Genomic DNA, 20,186 nt, shown 5'->3' on the forward strand with positions numbered 1-20,186 from the left:
AGCGTACAGTGTTCTTAGACCTCACAAAGGGTTTTAAATAAGATAAATATTTAGCTTTATCAATTGGCGGCTCGTCCTGTCCTTCACATATCTCTGCTAGGTAATTTCAGCAGACATTATCCATCAGCAAAGGGCGGGAGATCATATTCTTCGCAGTGCTGACGGGATAAGCGTCTGTTTCGCTTAGTAAAGGGTGCTGAAGGAATCCGGGAACCGGAGGTAAGAACAACACACTAGTGTCTTTTAAAACTGTTTATTTCTATCTTGCGTACGCACACACGCATATCTGCATTTCTTTTTCATTCGTGTATTTTCATATATCACTCTCCTGTTTGCCATTTTATAATTGATAAAACGTGCTAAGAGAGATTTGTCGCTATTTCATAGTTAAAGTGTAAAAGTAATGCGTTAAGGGATAAAGTGTAAAGCACACACGCAGCTCTACCTAAAGGTAAAAGGAGAGATTGGTGTGTTGCACGGTAGACGACTGAGGATCATCTACATTGATAAAACGTGTTAGTTGTGTTACGGTGGACATTGGTTTTGTATACACGTGTCTCTAACAAAAGGCTGAGACTCGCGTACGCAAAGGCCGACGCACGCAGCGTAAATTATGCAACGGAGCGTCTGGGTACGCCCACGTAACTCAAATCACACGATAGTGTTGATTTTTAAATAGCACAATAAGCGATAAATAGCGCAATAAGCGATAAATATCGCAACAGGCGATAAATAGCGCAACAAGCGATAAATAGCGCAACAGGCGATAAATAGCGCAAATCTATTTTAAATCCGAAATTTAAATTAACAGATCCTTCTCCAAATTTACAACACATCTGGTCTAAAGAAAAATTTCTGCGCAGAAATAGAAATAGAAACAAAAGTGTGTATGTGGTGAGTGAGTGTTTGTTTTTACAATTTTGGGGATTGAACCACAGAAATCATCGAGTTCTCGTGAAGTACATACGTGTAAGTGACATACGTGGTGGCTAGGGAGGCATCTCTGGTTAAACATAAAATTTGAGCATTAGAGTGTAGCAGACCAGGAGGTCATACTGTAACAGACCAGGAGGTCAGACCAGGAGGTCGCATAACAGACCAGGAGGTCCAAGTACAGCAGACAAGGAAGTCCGCTATAGAGACAAGGCACAACACCAAGAAGGGTTGGTGCGACACCCATATAGGCCATAAAAAGCTCAGGCTGAAGGAATTCGCAGCTGCTGAATGTCGATTCCACTGGTCGCTCCGTACATAAGATTAGTTGCTTATGTGCTGAACGATTGTACCGCACGTAATTGTGTGCATTAAGTTAGTCTGACCAGTACCATTTGTGTACAAACCCGGTCATAAAACTATTTGTACATTCTGACGTTATTTGTGTAATTTTTTATTTTCTGAAGGGAAGTTCGCTGGTCACTCAGGAATTGTCCAACAACCAATAGTTACTGGAAAGAGTAAGTGTTCTTCGGATATCTCTCGCATGTTCCAGTAAATAGAGGTTCATAGGGGCCCTGGGTCGAGTACGCCAGCGCTATATCAGTGTGTGGGCGTATTGGTCGGCGTGGGCGAGTGAGTGAGGTGCTCGGTAAACTTCACCGTCAACCTATCTTTTAATATTTTGGTTTTTTGTAAGGGTTCGCTGAAGACCCTGAGATAAAGGTCAGAGGTAGAGCAAGCAACACCTGCAAATTATGGGGGCCAGTTGTTCAGGAAGGGGGCGATCAACCTCGGTTCGGGTTGATTCAGTAAACCGACCAGTCGGGTCGGCAAGGTATGTAATGTGTGAAAAATATGGTTTACATACAGAAATTTTATGTGATGAATGGGAGAGAATGACAGTACATGACGGGGAGAAATTCCCAAGAGTAGGTAGCTTCAGCCCAGAAGTGTTAATGAATTTAAGGAGGAGGATATGTCTCATTAAATCAACAAAGAGACGAATCCAACATTATGATTATTTGCAGCTATGGCAACAGGAGGGTGAAATACAGAGAGGATTGGCTCTGGCGGCGGGATCTGGCCCTATCAGGAAACTGATAGCCACGGCCCCGCCGCCACCATACATATCAGGAGAGAAATTGGTTGCGGAGAATGACGCATCAGGGGGTAACAAACAGGCACTTAGCAACTGTATAAATGTTAAGGATAATGTTAATAAGTTAACCAATGCAAGCATTAACCCGTGCAAGTTGTACCCTGTTTTGAACTTTCCCCAGGAGTGTGATCAAGAGGACGAATCGGCAACAATATCGGCGCTCTCTCTAGCAGCCACTATATCAGAAACGACAGTAGGCACGGCCCAACCCATAAGATTAGTAACAAAGCCCCCTAGTGGAGGGACAGGTGAGGTCGTATCAACGGGTAAGTACGGCACCTTACACTATGCTGAAACCATTTCACCACAGGCTGTAGAATCTACACAGAATGATGTTAGTAGACTTAATCCTGTTAGGGTAATAGCTGTTCCAAATGGGAAAACTGACACATCAGGAGTCACTCCTATCAGGAACATTGCCATGTATATCCCATTTTCCAGAATGGAATTAAGGACCATAGTGTCTGAATTCCCTGACCCCAGAAAAGACTTAGTTGCTAGCCAAAAATACATCAGAGACCTAGGAAACACTTTAGAGCCCAATAACAAAGACTGGCAGATATTGCTGAGGGCATGTTTACCCTCCAATGTCGACTCAGCTCAATTTTTAGCTGACTGTGGATTGGATCTGGATGTACCTCTTACAGATGTGTACAACAAAGATAACGTAAAAAGAATAAATTTACAGTTAAAGGAGTATTTCCCAGCTGTAGCCAAATGGAATAGAATTTTTTCCATTAAACAAAAAGAGACAGAAACAGCTGCTGATTATTTTCACCGGGCATTATTAGAAATGGCAAAGTACACTGGCATAGAGGACATTAGGACCAATGCAAACCATCAAGAAGTAGCAGTATCTGTGCTAATGGATGGTTTAAAAGAAGCATTAAAGACAAGGGTACAGACCACGCAACCATGTTGGCGAGGTCTGTCAGTGGCTACTTTGAGAGAGGCTGCTATTGATCACGACCGGAATATCACCAGACACAGGGAGTCGCAAGGTGATAAGTTAATGTCAGTAAGTATACAGGCCCTGACCACAAAACAGCCTGTGTTTATATCACCAAACCCTGTGGGTAAGTCAAATGTGGTAACATGTTATTTTTGTCATAAACAGGGACACATAGCACGAGACTGTAGAGCGAAAAATTCGCAAAGATCTTACCAACCCCCTAGACAACGACACGACACACGACATTGGGAGCAAGGTCCGCAGAGACGGAGTTATGAGCCTCATGCAGGAGAAACAAAAAGATACCCCCCGAACAGAGACTGGCAAACTCCTGGCAGTTCCCATTTAACCCCTTCACAAGTAGTTGCTGCCAGCGGGATTCAGGGAGGTCACCATACCCAATAGGGGTGTAGCCATACCTGTAATCTGCAGCCAGTAAAATTGATTGCAAGCCTTGGGAGTGAACCTGAAATTGCAATCAATGTAGCTGGTAAATCATTAAACTTTCTTGTAGACACAGGGGCGGCCAAATCAGTGATAAATTCGACAGTGGGCATGAGAACCACTGGTAAGACAATTCCAGCCATAGGGGTAACGGGAGTAGTCCAGCACTACCCTGTTAGCAAACCAGCCGAGATTACAGTAGGGCCTTTACATACCAAGCATTCCTTTTTGCTGGCTGCATCGGCACCGACTAATCTCCTGGGAAGAGACTTATTGTGTAAAATGGGGTGCGTCATTTATTGTACTCCTGAAGGTGTATTCTTGGACATACCTGAGAATCACGCTCAGGAAGTGCGAGACATGTTAGACTCCCCATCAAAATTAATGTCACATACCATTATGACAAATAGGACTCCATCCAAAGTAGAAGAAATGACATCCCAGATACCAGAGTCACTTTGGACTAAAGATGGACAGGACACTGGATTAATGGCAAACGTAGCTCCAGTAGTTGTACAAGTAAAAGATGGTAGGATAGCTCCAAAAATCCCACAGTACCCTCTGAAGCCAGAGGTGGAGTTAGGAGTGTATCCCGTAATAGAGCGCTTGCTACAACAGGGTATTCTGGTAAGAACGTCCAGCACTGCCAATAGTCCCATCTTCCCTGTGAAAAAGAGTGGGGGGAGGGGTTACCGGCTAGTGCAGGATCTAAGGGGGATCAACAAAATAGTTGAGAGTCAGTTCCCCGTAGTGCCAAATCCAGCTGTCATCCTTATGCAAATCCCTCCCACTGCGAAATTTTTCACTGTTATTGACCTCTGCTCCGCTTTCTTTTCGGTACCTCTGCACCCTGACAGCCAATATTTGTTTGCATTCACATACAGAGGAGTCCAATACACATGGACTCGATTACCACAAGGTTTCATAGACAGTCCAAGTATATTTTCCCAGGCTTTGCATGATTGTTTACAGTCTTTCCAACCAGAGAGTGGATCAGTATTAATACAGTACGTGGATGATCTACTACTGTGTTCTGATTCATTGGAAGCATCCCTGAAGGATACGAAACAGCTCCTGTTTCATCTTTCAGACACAGGACACAAGGTTTCCAAAGACAAGTTGCAATTATGCCAAACTAAGGTAAAATATTTGGGACACTGTCTAACACAAGGACTGAGACACCTGACCACTGATAGAATTCAAGCAATTAGAGACATGACTCTGCCAAAAACCCAGCAACAGATCAGAACATTTTTAGGAATGTGTGGGTATTGCCGTAACTGGATCCCAGGGTTTTCCATTCTAGCGTTACCTCTGCAGGAGATGGTCTCCTCAAACAAACCTGATCGGATTTCGCATACAGACGAGTCCGAGATGGCATTTGAGAGACTTAAACAGTGCCTAACGCAGGCACCAGCATTAGGTATGCCAGACTATGGGAAACCCTTTGAGCTGTACGGAACAGAAAGTGCTGGTTGCGCGGCAGGCGTCTTAACCCAAAAGCACGGTGATGCCAGCAGGCCAGTAGCATACTACAGCGCTCAGCTAGACACGGTAGCGCGATCCCTCCCCACATGCTTGCGAAGCGTCGCTGCGATAGCATTGCTAGTAACGAAAAGCGAAGATGTAGTGCTAGGTCACAACCTCACAATTCATACACCACATGCAGTGTCAGCCTTGCTAAATTCTGCCCAAACCAGGCACGTCTCATCAGCGCAGTTTACAAGATGGGAATTGGCACTAATGGCCCCCGTAAACATCACCATAAGGAGATGCAGTGCATTAAATCCTGCAACATATCTCCCAGGTGTGCCTGGACAGGCACAAAGGGTGGAGGATGAGAGTGGTGGGGAAGGAGAATTTAACACACAGGAGGACACACATGATTGTATGGAATATTTGACCCAAAATTTTACCGCAAGGCCTGACATCAGTGACAACCCGCTGGAAAATGTAGATCTAACTTTCTACACGGACGGTAGTTGTCACAGACAGTCAGACTCGGGAGACTTGTGTACTGGATACGCAGTCGTAGATGACCAAGGCACCATAGAAGCGGAACCGCTAGGCCCACCTCACTCAGCCCAGGTTGCTGAACTGGTCGCCCTAACCAGAGCATGTGAATTGGCTAAGGGCAAATCAGCCAATATCTACACCGACTCTAGATACGCATTCGGGGTAGTCCATGATTTCGGAGCCCTATGGCGCCTCAGAAATTTCATGACGGCAGCTGGTACACCGGTAGCGCATGCAGCTCACATCAAAAGGCTTCTAACAGCGATACAGGAACCCGACAGAGTGGCTGTTATCAAGTGTAAAGCACACACATATAGCCAGGACCCAGTATCACTTGGTAACAGCCGAGCAGACGAAGCAGCTAAGTTAGCAGCTGGTACCCCCAGACAGACAGACACCACACAACTGATGGTATTTAATACCATCAACACACAGAAGTTGTGTGAAATGCAAAATTTGTGTTCCACACAGGAAAAGGCAGTCTGGAAGGCGAAGGGATATGGCCAGGAGTCCTCAGGACTCTGGACGGATGGACAAGGTAAACCGGTGGCCCCCAGAGCATATCTTCCATGTTTAGCTGAGGCAGCTCACGGGCTGGCTCATCTGGGCAAGGAAGGAATGTGCAAGTTGGTAAGAGCATATTGGTGCGCCCCAGGATTTTCATCTCATGCAAGTAAGAGAGCAATGTCATGCCTTACCTGTTTGAGAAAGAATATCGGAAAGGCAATACCAACAGAACCATCTCATATCCCACCTGCAGGCGGTCCTTTCCAGGCAATACAGATTGACTTCATTCAATTACCCCCTTGTCGAAATTTGAAATATGTACTTGTTTGTATAGATGTGTTCTCAAATTGGGTTGAAGCATTCCCGGCGGCCACAAATACCGCTATGTTTACTGCTAAGAAAATTGTGCAGGAATTTGTATGTAGATATGGTATCCCTAGAATTATCGAAAGTGATAGGGGTACCCATTTTACAGGTGATGTCTTTCAAGGAATGTGTAAGTTGATGGGAATTGATAGCAAGCTGCACACTCCATACCGTCCACAGGCGAGTGCGAAGGTGGAAAGAGTGAATAGCACTATTAAAAATAATTTGAGCAAAGTTATGGCAGAAACAGGATTGACATGGCCAGAAGCTTTACCCATTGTACTGTACAGCATCAGAACCACTCCCAGGTCCCCTCTTAATCTGTCCCCTTTTGAAATCTTGTTTGGTCGACAACCGCATGTTATGATTAACCCTCAGGATGATTTGAAGTGTAACAATGAAGTGACTGTAAAGTACCTGGTTAATATGAGTAAACAGCTAAGGAATCAAAATAATAATTTGAAGTTGGTGATTCCTGATTTACCAGATAGTAATTGTCATGACATTGAACCTGGGGAGTATGTAATGATACAAAATTTTCTACGCTCAGGTTGCCTTATTGACAGATGGGAAGGACCATACCAAGTCTTATTGACTAGCACTACAGCATTGAAAGTTGCCGAGAGAGAGACTTGGGTTCATTCGTCCCATTGTAAGAAGGTTGCTGATCCAGAGAGGTCCCGTGATAAGGAACAGACGGTAGAGGACGTTGTATCACTGGAGTGTCTGTTCCAGGAGGACTGAGGCGGCACCTGAGCATTGAAAATCACAAGATCAAAAGCAGTTGTCGATTCCCTGTTCCCTTTTATTGTTTTTCTCCAACTTCTCATCCCCTCTCCCTCAAATTATTTTCCCCCCCTTCTCATTCTTCTTCGTTTCCTCCTATAAGATGGACTTGCCCCAAGAGACTGTGATCCGGATTTTCCTGTTGACCATGATGTTGACCAGAGCAGTCTGTTCCGGCGAGAGTACCATGGAGGTCGAGAGAGGTTCTGGAATGGGTTCTGATGACAGAGATGGAGGCGTAGTTTTCCGAGAACAACATAATCAACAAGCAAAGGCGAGTATCAGAAAACGATCCGATAGCATTGACAATAGAAGGAATTGTGAAGGATTGTTAGCTGAAGAAAACTGTATCTGTAGGCTCTGTGACAACGTAGTCGAGGATGGGTGCATTAAGAAATGCCAATCCAGTTTTAATATCCACATGGACCGGCATCCCTTGAGTGACTATCACTCCTTAGTGGGTAGCGTGTTAAATCAAACAGATTGTTGGGTATGCTCTCAAGTACCTCAAGGTCATAGCAAATCAGGACTAGTACCATTTCCTTTAACGATAGGGGAGGTACTTGAGCTAAGTGGTGGGAGACCGGTGGACAGGAGGTTTAATATCTCCAGTCCTCCTAGTTTGAAGCTCCACCAATATCATGTGGATAGATCCCTCATATGTTTTAACATTTCCAATCCCCGAAAGCCGGGAAATTGGGAAGTGTCATGGAGTAACCAAACCATGACCTTTTCATATAGAGCAGATAGAATGCCGACAGATACAGAGCTTATACGCCACATAGCCAGTAGAGGAAAATCTTTCCGGTATAGGTATACCCTAGGAAGTAGGATTACGAGAGTTGGAGAGGTATCACCAGGATACTGTGCACATATCGTACAAGCTGATACGTGTACTAGACAGATGGGAGAATTAGGGTTAGGAGATTTCACATGGAAAATGTGTAATATGGTTATGTCCTACTCCGTCCCATATGTTCTCCCCGATGATGCATATTTCATATGCGGGAGGAAGGCGTATAAGTGGCTTGCCCCAAACTCTGAAGGATTGTGTTATATTGGAAAAGTATTGCCTGAGGTAATGACTGTATCACATGCCAAAATGAAAGACATACACCGTGTTGCCCAAACTCCTTATACTCACACCCATTACGAGCACGTAGTTAAACGGCACCTGATAGAAAGAACAGAGCACCCGGCCTCTGACATGATCCATGAATCCACCGGGATTCAGTTTCTACTTGCGTTAGACCTCACTCGCACCGCCAGAGGAGTGTTGAATTATAAATACATATCTGCGCTCGCAAATTTGTTAGACAATATCACAGAAATGTATGATGACACGTTTAGGTATACTGGAAGAGAACTTCAAGCTTATAAAACAGAACTAGTTCAGCATAGAATGATTCTCAATTATCTCACAGCAGTAACAGGTGGATATTGTGTCACACTGGCAACGCAGTACGGCGTGAAATGCTGCACATATATAACGAATAGTACCGAGGACCCGGTCGAGGTCATAGACCAAAAGATGGACGATATTCTCCAATTGAAGTGGGAATTTCGCAGGAGACACAATCTCACCCTTGCTGCTGTGAGTAATGAGCTGACTAGTTGGGTGTCATGGTTGAACCCGCGAAATTGGTTCTCCGGTTTAGGAGAATGGGCTCAAGGAGTTATAATGGATGTAGGGAAGTTTCTCCTATGTATCTTAGGTGTTATCATAACGATTGGCTTGATATTTAGATGCGGTCAGGCTTTAACGAAGTGCAAACGAAGTACCAGGGTGATGAGTTTAAGGAGTGAGGAAATTGTAATGCGATTTCTACGGTCCGTTTCTTTCACCTGTTTTTCCGTTTTTCTCTGAGGTAAAAAGACCCACTTGGACGAGGAATTTGATGAGCCGATATACAGACAACAGATGGATTAAAGAAGAAGTTTTGACAACCTTATACACAGATTTTTGATGAACTATGCCATAGATCCCCAGTTTCCCTAGAAATTTTAAAATTACTCTAGCCCAACACTTTTGTAAATCTATGGACATTGACAAAGCTTTTTGCTCGCACCTTATGGGCAAAAGCACAAAGAAGACTGCATTCAACAGACACCAAACAAGACCTCAATCGACGAATGTTCATTAACCTGACATAGAATACCACTGCATTTACCGTAACTATGTATTTTCTTCATCTCTACAACCTTCAGGTAATTACACACATAGTATAGGGAATACAGGCACAGATATCAGCAATCACATATTCCCCCATTCATGTATCATCAACTAAAATGTGCTCCCCATTTTTGTTACAACCAAAATCCGAAAAAAGCTCGGTAAAGTTTGACAGCCCATCCACAGACCCGTACCACGGGATAAGAAGGAATTCAAATGTATACTTCGCAATACCTCAAAGCTTGATTTAAAACACGTACGGCACGATGATACATGACCCCCCAAACATGGATTCATACACACATGCTTCTGCTATCTCACTAGGTCATACCCTTTTCCTACCTTCTCCTCTCCTCCCCTACCCAACCATGTAAATGTATTAACCCCTGACATATATTTTTCTCTTTTTGAAATGTTTTAGGAAGTGGCAGTTATTGTTGACTGCCAAAGGGTGGACTGTCAAAGTCAGAAAAATATCACGATGCACACTGCCATATTTGCACCTCATATGTGTCCCTGCTGCGCATGCGTGCGCTCTACCGTGCGTGCGCATACTCGCTGTTGCGGGCACCCGCAGGCGCACGGTATGCACATTTACGGTAGAGATTGTGTGCGTCTAGCGGGCGACTCTTTCGTTACATATTTTCACCATATAATGCATTTTGTAGATTATGGTCCCTTTGATAGATTCTGAAAGTTTAGTTAATGTAGTATGTTCCTGGACAGAGAGATCCCTCATTGTTTGATACGAAGGGTCAGACAGGAGTAATACAGTGGTGTTTAGTATCCATCGGAAGAGTATTTAATTAGCAATATTCCGGTGTTGGTTTGAAGCGGATCAATCGCTCGTGCGAATAGTTATGGACATAAGAAGTTTATGAACATTTACTGTATTTGCACTTACTTATCCATGCGGCGGGAAACCCAGTTTCCCTCCCACCTGAGCTGTTGGAAATAGTCACAGCCCACCTGTATGAATCAACCTATGACCTTTTGTTATAATGCGAAGACGAATTCCTGTGTCCAATGAACAATGAGATTGTAGGGACCATTGAATTGTATTGTGTGTGGGGCATAAATAGACAGGCCGATCACATCCAGCACTCACTCTTCATCGGTTATCATTGCTGAAAATCGGGAGCTGGATGTCCAGAGGCGCATGCGATCGTTTCCTTTGTGCGTAAGTTTTCTCCGTAATCATATTGTCTTTTCTTGTTATTATGGGCCATATCTTTCTCTCTCTCTCTTCTCTTTCTCTCATTTTCTCTTAAACGTACTTGTATTGTATTTACTGTGTAGTTACCTGGTTAGTTAGTCTATGTTATATTGTAGTGTATGACTTGTATTGTATTAATTCTTTTGCAAGTATAACATTCATAATATATATATTAGGCGTTGGACCCTAAGCACGGTATTTGTGTATTTCTTATAGTGTTAAGTATTCTCAGAGCGTCGGTGACGCTCGAACAGCTTTTGAGTTAATAAGGTTATACAGTGTTGCATTTACACCCTATCTCTACACTAAGGTTTTACAGCAAATTACATTGTTTGTGGTTTAGACATAAAGGTTTAACATTGTGAGCGTCGGCGCCGCTCGTGATCTCCTCGTGGTCTCGAGCGTCCGCTACGCTGATAGCGTAGCATTACGGTAGTCGCTCACCTATAAGTGTGCCCGATACCAACAGCGTATTCTCGTGAGCGTCTGTATCGCTCGAGCAGCCCGCTCCCGATACAGCGTCCGTTACGCTATAGCGAACCATTACGTTAGTCAGCAGCCAATAGCGTGCCTGCCTGTGATCTCTTGGCCGTGAGCGAACGTGACGCTTGAGCGTCTCGACCACGGCTAAGCGATTGTTACGCAACGAGCGTACCCTTACGGTACTCCATACGCAAATAGCGTACAGTGTTCTTAGACCTCACAAAGGGTTTTAAATAAGATAAATATTTAGCTTTATCAAAGCGCACTGTCAGCAGTGTTCATTCCGGGAGTGGACAACTGGGATGCAGACTTCCTCAGCAGACACGACCTACATCCAGGAGAGTGGGGACTCCATCAGGAAGTCTTCGCACAGATTGCAAGTCGGTGGGGACTGTTCCAGATAGACATGATGGCGTCCCGCCTCAACAAAAAGCTACAGAGGTATTGCAACAGGTCAAGAGACCCTCGGGCAGTAGCTGTAGACGCCCTAGTGACACCGTGGGTGTTCCGGTCGGTCTATGTATTTCCTCCTCTACCTCTCATACCCAAGGTGTTGATAATAGTAAGAAAAAGAGGAGTAAGAACAATTCTCATTGTTCCAGATTGGCCGCGAAGGACCTGGTATCCAGATCTGCAGGAAATGCTCACAGAAGATCCGTGGCCACTTCCTCTAAGACAGGACCTGTTGCAACAGGGGCCCTGTCTGTTCCAAGACTTACCGCGGCTGCGTTTGACGGCATGGCGGTTGAACGCCGGATCCTAGCGGAAAAGGGTATTCCAGATGAGGTCATTCCTACGCTAATAAAGGCTAGGAAGGACGTGACATCTAAACATTATCACTGTATATGGCGAAAATATGTTTCTTTGTGTGAGGCCAGGAATGCTCATACGTAAGAATTCCACCTGGGCCACTTCCTTCACTTCCTACAAACTGGAGTGAATTTGGGCCTAAAATTAGGCTCTATTAAGGTTCAGATTTTGGCCTTATCCATTTTCTTTCAAAAGGAATTGGCCTCTCTTCCTGAAGTAAGTACAAACTTTTGTGAAGGGAGTACTGCATATTCAGCCTCCTTTTGTACCTCCGGTGGTCCCTTGGGACCTTAACGTGGTGTTAAGGTTATGGTTTGAACCACTTAAAATGGTGGAGTTTAAATATCTCACTTGGAAGGTGGTCATGTTATTAGCCTTGGCTTCCGCTAGGCGAGTGTCGGAATTAGCAGCTTTATCACATAAAATCCCCTATCTGGTTTTCCATATGGATAGAGCGGAATTGCAGACCCGTCCTCAATTCCTGCTAAAAGTGGACTCATCCTTTCATATGAACCAACCTATTGTGGTGCCTGTGGCTACGCGTGACTTGGAGGATTCCGAGTCCCTTGATGTGGTCAGGGCTTTGAAAATTTACGTGGCCAGAACGGCTAGAGTCAGAAAAACAGAAGCACTGTTTGTCCTGTATGCAGCCAACAAGATTGGCACCCCTGCTTCAAATCAGACTATTGCTCTCTGGATCTGTAACACGATTCAGCAGGCGCATTCTATGGCGGGATTGCCGTTGCCTAATTCAGTCAAGGCCCATTCCACTAGGAAGGTGGGCTCTTCTTGGGCAGCTGCCCGGGGGTCTCGGCACTACAGCTGTGCCGAGCTGCTACTTGGTCGGGTTCAAACACCTTTGCAAAGTTCTATAAGTTTGATACCCTGGCTGAGGAGGACCTCCTGTTTGCTCAATCGGTGCTGCAGAGTCATCCGCAGGAGCCCGTTTGGGAGCTTTGGTATAATCCCCATGGTACTTACGGAGTCCCCAGCATCTTTTAGGACGTAAGAGAAAATAAGATTTTAAACCTACCGGTAAATCTTTTTCTCGTAGTCCGTAGAGGATGCTGGGTGCCCGTCCCAAGTGCGGACTACTTCTGCAAGACTTGTATATAGTTATTGCTTACATAAGGGTTATATGTTAGTTTTCATCGGTCTTGGACTGATGCTATGTTGTTTTCATACTGTTAACTGGGTAGTATATCACAAGTTATACGGTGTGATTGGTGTGGCTGGTATGAATCTTGACCTTGGATTAACAAAAATCCTTTCCTCGTACTGTCCGTCTCCTCTGGGCACAGTTTCTCTAACTGAGGTATGGAGGAGGGGCATAGAGGGAGGAGCCAGTGCACACCCAGATCTAAAGTCTTTCTTAAATTGCCCATGTCTGCTGCGGAGCCCGTCTATCCCCCATGGTCCTTACGGAGTCCCCATCATCCTCTACGGACTACGAGAAAAAAAATTTACCGGTAGGTTTAAAATGTTATTTTTTTCTCTGCAACCCACTGCTAAATTGTGCTTCCTAGCTGTTTTTTATAAAATCACTTAATTAAATCTAACTCTGATTACGTCAGAGAAGGCCAGGTACCCTACACCATAAGAGGGGGTTTGACATTTTGACTTGTCTACTTAAAGATCACCAAAATCTGATCACAAGGTCAATTACATCCCTGGGTGGGATTGAACCACCAACCTTTTGGTTAATAGCCCATGTAAGTGAAAGAGATCCTGAAGCACTCACTCATCATGGGAAAGTACCAATGTGTTTCTTACAAAAATTCTCCAGATTATTGACTTTTTAAAGTTTTTCTAGGAAACGTTCTAGATAAATGCTTATTAGCCTTTGTCAGTATCTACTTTTGCAAGGTGTCTATGTGGCGCAATCGGTTAGCATGTTTGGCTATTAACCAAAAGGTTGGTGGTTCAATCCCACCCAGGGATGTAAATAACCTTGTAATCAGATTTTGGTGATCTTTAAATAGACAAGTCAAAATTTCAAACCCCCTCTTATGGTGTAGGGTACCTGGCCTTCTCTGATGTAATCAGAGTTAGATTTGATTAAGTGATTTTATAAAAAAACAGCTAGGAAGCACAATTTAGCAGTGGGTTGCAGAGAAAAAAAATTATGCTGGCAGAAAAGTCCAATTTAGTGACGAAACAGCTCTTCATTTTCTGATTTTATGTTTATGCTAACAAATTTGCTCTCTGAAAAGTGTCCACAAAGCCAAGTCTCTGATTAACACCTTTGTAGGGATGGTTTTTCACCTATTACTGAATTAAACTTGCTTCATTGGAAAGGCAGCAAGATGCATCCTCATTTCAATGTCTACTGAAATAATACAGGTTGACACCAGGAAACATAAACGTCACTGCATCCTTGCTGCTTCCTCATGGGGAAGTCTGTTTAATGTGAAAACAAGGTGATATCTAATCAGCACACAGGTAAGGAATTAAGAAAATCTTTCTTTATGGGTGAAGATGTTTCTCACAAAATTGTTGCACCAAAGCATCATTGAAATTCAAGCTGGAAAGATGATTTTAATATATCACTTGTACATTTTGTACTGCTCTTCTGGTGACAATGTAGTTTGTTTTTGTCAATTACCATTTTAATAATAGGGTAAAGAAAATTAAGTGGATTTTTGAAAGAAAACAATACTGTCAATATACTATTAAAACAAATTAAAATGGTAAAAGTTATTGTACTTTAAGTAAAAATAAAAGAGCCAAAATATCAATCCCAGTTTTGGATTACTTTAATTAACAAAAAACAATGCATATAGCAGAGGATAGTTTCAATCTGCCTACCTCTGGGTTATGGGCCCAGCATGCTTCCGTTGCAGTACTCTGCTGCTCATGTAAGTGCAAGAGATCCTGAAGCACTCACTCATCATGGGAAAGTACCAATGTGTTTCTTACAAAAACTCTCCAGATTATTGACTTTTTAAAGTTTTTCTAGGAAACGTTCTAGATGAATGCTTATTAGCCTTTGTCAGTATATACTTTTACGAGGTGTCTCTGTGGTGCAATCGGTTAGCATGTTTGGCTATTAACCAAAAGGTTGGTGGTTCAATCCCACCCATGGATGTAATTGACCTTGTGATTAGATTTTGGTAATCTTTAAGTAGACAAGTCAAAATGTCAAACTCCCTCTTATGGTGTAGGGTACCTGGCCTTCTCTGATGTAATCAGAGTTAGATTTGATTAAGTGATTTTATAAAAAACAGCTAGGAAGCACAATTTAGCAGTGGGTTGCAGAGAAAAAAAACTATGCTGGCAGAAAAGTCCAATTGAGTGATTAAACAGCTCTTCATTTTCTGATTTTATGTTTATGCTAACAAATTTGCTCTCTGAAAAGTGTCCACAAAGTAAAGTCTCTGATTAACACCTTTGTAGGAATGGTTTTTCACCTATTACTGAATTAAACTTGCTTCATTGGAAAGGCAGCAAGATGCATCCTCATTTCAATGTCTACTGAAATAATACAGGTTGACACCAGGAAACATAAACGTCACTGCATCCTTGCTGCTTCCTCATGGGGAAGTCTGTTTAATGTGAAAACAAGGTGATATCTAATCAGCACACAGGTAAGGAATTAAGAAAATCTTTCTTTATGGGTGAAGATGTTTCTCACAAAATTGTTGCACCAAAGCATCATTGAAATTCAAGCTGGAATGATGATTTTAATATATCACTTGTACATTTTATACTGCTCTTCTGGTGACAATGTAGTTTGTTTTTGTCAATTACCATTTTAATAATAGGGTAAAGAAAATTAAGTGGATTTTTGAAAGAAAACAATACTGTCAATTTACTATTAAAACAAATTAAAATGGTAAAAGTTATTGTACTTTAAGTAAAAATAAAAGAGCCAAAATAATAATCCCAGTTTTGGATTACTTTAATTAACAAAAAACAATGCATATAGCAGAAGATAGTTTCAATCTGCCTACATCTGGGTTATGGGCCCAGCATGCTTCCGTTGCAGTACTCTGCTGCTCATGTAAGTGCAAGAGATCCTGAAGCACTCACTCATCATGGGAAAGTAGCAATGTGTTTCTTACAAAAACTCTCCAGATTATTGACTTTTTAAAGTTTTTCTAGGAAACGTTCTAGATGAATGCTTATTAGCCTTTGTCAGAATGGACTTTTACGAGGTGTCTCTGTGGTGCAATCGGTTAGCATGTTTGGCTATTAACCAAAAGGTTGGTGGTTCAATCCCACCCAGGGATGTAATTGACCTTGTGATCAGATTTTGGTGATCTTTAAGTAGACAAGTCAAAATTTCAAACCCCCTCTTATGGTGTAGGGTACCTGGCCTTCTCTGATGTAATCAGAGTTAGATTTGATTAAGTGATTTTATAAAAAACAGCTAGGAAGCACAATTTAGCAGTGGGTTGCAGAGAAAAAAAAATTATGCTGGCAGAAAAGTCCAATTGAGTGATTAAACAGCTCTTCATTTTCTGACTTTATTTTTATGCTAACAAATTTGCTCTCTGAAAAGTGTCCACAAAGCCAAGTCTCTGATTAACACCTTTGTAGGAATGTTTTTTCACCTATTACTGAATTAAACTTACTACATTGGAAAGGCAGCAAGATGCATCCTCATTTCAATGTCTACTGAAATAATACAGGTTGACACCAGGAAACATAAACGTTACTGCATCCTTGCTGCTTTCTCATGTGGAAGTCTGTTTAATGTGAAAACAAGGTAATATCTAATCAGCACACAGATAAGGAATTAAGAAAATCTTTCTTTATGGGTGAAGATGTTTCTCACAAAATTGTTGTCCCAATGCATCATTGAAATTCAAGATGGAAGATGATTTTAATATATCACTTGTACATTTTGCATTGCTCTTCTGGTGACAATGTAGTTTGTTTTTGTCAATTACCATTTCAGTAATAGGGTAAAGAAAATTAAGTGGATTTTTTAAAGAAAACAATGCTGTCAATATACTATTAAAACAAATTAAAATGATAAAAGTTATTGTACTTTAAGTAAAAATAAAAGAGCCAAAATATCAATCCCAGTTTTTGATTACTTTAATTATAAAAAAAAATGCACATAGCAGAGGATAGTTTCGATTAATCGACCTCTGGGTTATGCGCCCAGCATCCTTCCATTGCACTACTCTGCTGCTCATGGAAGTCCGAGAGATCCTGAAGACTAAATTGATTAAAGGCCTAAAAGTACTGGACTATAAGGAAAGACTTACTAGGCTGAATATGTATACACTAGAAAAGAGGTGCCTAAGAGGAGATATTATTAATATCTTCAAATATGTAAAGATACATAACAAAGAGTTATCAGAGGAATTATTTATTAAAAGAACACGTGGTCACTCGCTGCGACTGGAGGAAAGTTCAGAACGCAATGGAGGAAAGGTTTCTTCACTGTTAGGGCAATCAGGATGTGGAATTCCCTGCCAGGGAAGGTGGTAATGGCGGACTCTGTAATTGGATTTAAAAAAGGAATGGATACATTTCTGAATGAAAAAGCTATCCAAGGTTATAATACTTAAAATATCAACATGGTTAATCCGGGGGTAACATGAGTTATAGTAGCTAACTAGTCATAAAACATTATTCAGCAAGTATGTAGAATCATCACAACTTAAAACAGGTTGAACACGATGGGCAATTTGCCTCTATTCAACCTCAAAAACTATGTTACTATATGTTACTATATTACTGTAGTATACAGAACACCACAATGCAATGAGCAGTGATAGTGAGCACTGATGAGGATACTAGAACTGACACTGAGCAGCAAGATGCAGCACTGGACTATTAGTAATGTACTGTAGTATGCTGAGCACCACAATGCAGCACAAGACAATGAGCAGTGATACTGAGCACTGATGAGGATACTACTGAGAACTGACACTGAGCAGGAGAGACACACTACTAGTATTACTGAGCAGCAATAAGTAACCACTGATACTGAGCACTGATATTGAGATTTCCACTGAGAGAACATAGCCACGTCCTCTCCGCTCTCTCTTCAATGCACGAGTAAAAATGGCGGCAACGCGCTGCTCTATATATAATATCCGAATCTCGCGAGAATCCGACAGCGGGATGATGACATTTTCCCTTGTTCAGGTTTTCCGAGTCAGGCGGGAACAACCGAGCCTGCCTCAGACCAGTGTAAACCACGTGGAGTTCGTGGGGAATTCGGTTCTCGGAGAACCGAACCCGCTCCTCTCTACCTTATACCCATCAATTTTTTTTATTTTCAATCTAAGCCCCTGCAGTTTTCTGTAAGCATCTGCTTCGCTATGATGATCAACAAGTCACAAGGGCAAACACTCAGGGCTTGAGGCATAGATCTTTGGACTAGCTGCTACAAGCATGGCAGAGGTGTCACTATCACTGGTGACACCCAGAGAGGTGTCGAGGGAGATTGTAATGCAGTGCGTGCAAATAAGCAGCGCAATGGTAAAAAGGAGGCATGATTTCATAGGTAGGGGCGTGGCCTGGTGGCCTGAATCTACATTTTGTTGCTCCGGGTGTCCCGGGGGTTGGGTGCTGCACCCGGGGACTAGTGTGTAAGCGGTGCTGGCTCCTGCACAGTGACAGGGAATGGCCACCCAGTATGACACCTCCCTTCTTGACCATGCTGTAATTGCAGTCGCACTGCAGTTCAGCGTGATCATAAACAATGGTGTAGCCTCCTGCTGGTGCAGACTGTATGTGCGCGCAGGAAGCCGCCACCATTTTTGTGATCACAGCGGCTGAATGTGATGTCATACAGCCGCTGTGACCACGCCCCCTGTGTCTCCTCCATTGCAGACCCCATTTTGAAGCCTTGCCCCCGCACTGCTCCATCCCTGACTTGGAAATGGAGTGTTGCTGACCCCACTCTCCCCCCCTGCCCCGATTGACAGGCAGAGGCGATCGCATGCAGGCACATGCGTATGCTCTTAGCAATTTTTGCAGTTGGATCGCTTATTGTGATTGCAATCCAACCTGAAACAGGCCCTATTACCTATCACAATGCGCTGCGGGCAGTACAAAATTGGGTTAATATAGGAGAAAAACCCCCAGACCTGTGCTCCTTAACTGTACCTGGTGGCTAGTGGAGCGGCTGCCCAGTAATCAGTGTCCACCCCAGTGCGCACACGGCCCACCCCCTACGGCCACGCTCCCCTTAATCAGCGGCCTCGTGATCCGGAAGGGCGGTGTGTGTGTGTGACTGACCTTAGGAAGAAACCGGAGCCTCCGCTGCAGTGACCCAGCAACCAGGGCACGGGAGTATACAGCGCCGCTGGGAGTGATGAAGCTGCAGTAAAGATGTCTATTAGACCTAGCCTGCTGCAGCCCTTGTAGATTCTCATAAAACAAGTTCTTCTTTTCTTGTCAAAATTAATAGCTAAGAATAGGCTGCCTGAGGCAGGCCCCTGTTAAGTGGCCTGCTACTGAAGGCACCAACTACAAACTGAGCTCCCTGTTCATGGAAGCGGGGTTATAGAGGAGGATGCGCTGAGCATCTTGGGAACAGTCAAAAGCTTTGAGCCGGTTGGTGCCTCAGATCAAGATCCTACTCTACACCCCAATGTGAATCCTTGTGGAGTCCAGTGTACCCCACAGAAGAAATTAATGTGTCACACCCATTGGCAGCAACCTTAGAATAGCTGCTGACGGGCACAATTGAGAAAGGAAGGGGGGGGGGGGGGGCATTTGAATCCAGCACATAGATGCAATTCAAATATGTAATTTGTACCTTCCTATTTTAAAATATAATGGATGAACCTCACCCTGTGAGAACAATCTTCATGATCAAGAGATCTAATATGTAAAATAAGTATGAGTTGGGATAGGGCTGGGGAGGGTGGCAGCTCGGGCAGCCCCTCCCCCGTCAAGTTAAGGAGATTCAACTGAGGAGGCACAAGGGAACTCTCGTCTGGGGACAACAACTGCAGGGAGACCACATCTTTTCAGATGAACATGGGAGGGCGGAAGGCTGCCTAATACTGAAGCACCATCAAATATCAAACCATATCCAACAACTAGTACAAGCATTCCTGGGGGAAGGTCTGCAGCAGACGGATTTGCATACGGTGATGTCATCCAAGCAGTGGGCCAAAGTTGGCTGGAACCCTCATCTGCATATAAAAAGAGAAAAGGGGCATGCAGGGCATGGCGGCCTTTTGCAGTGCTTGGATGACCCCTAGTTTGCATTAAACACCCCCACCCTCCTTTGGTGTGGGGCTCATGTTGGCCATGCCCCATCCCCTGAAGCATTCATGCTGATTTCTTGCAGCAGCTGGGCACTGTAACAGCTCCAGAGCTGCTCTGTAAGGCAAGTAAAAGGGTGTGGGCCCTGCAGCAC

The 20,186-nt window shown here is 43.5% G+C and overlaps 1 non-coding gene across 1 annotated transcript; it reads left to right on the top strand.

Moving 5' to 3' along the window:
- Positions 1–16,007: 16,007 nt before the first annotated feature.
- Positions 16,008–16,081, top strand: TRNAN-AUU (transfer RNA asparagine (anticodon AUU)). Its single transcript has one exon. It is a non-coding gene; the product is annotated as a tRNA-Asn (tRNA).
- Positions 16,082–20,186: the final 4,105 nt, after the last annotated feature.

The sequence above is a fragment of the Pseudophryne corroboree genome, unplaced genomic scaffold (assembly GCF_028390025.1).
Source record: "Pseudophryne corroboree isolate aPseCor3 unplaced genomic scaffold, aPseCor3.hap2 scaffold_490, whole genome shotgun sequence".
NCBI classification, from domain to species: domain Eukaryota; kingdom Metazoa; phylum Chordata; class Amphibia; order Anura; family Myobatrachidae; genus Pseudophryne; species Pseudophryne corroboree.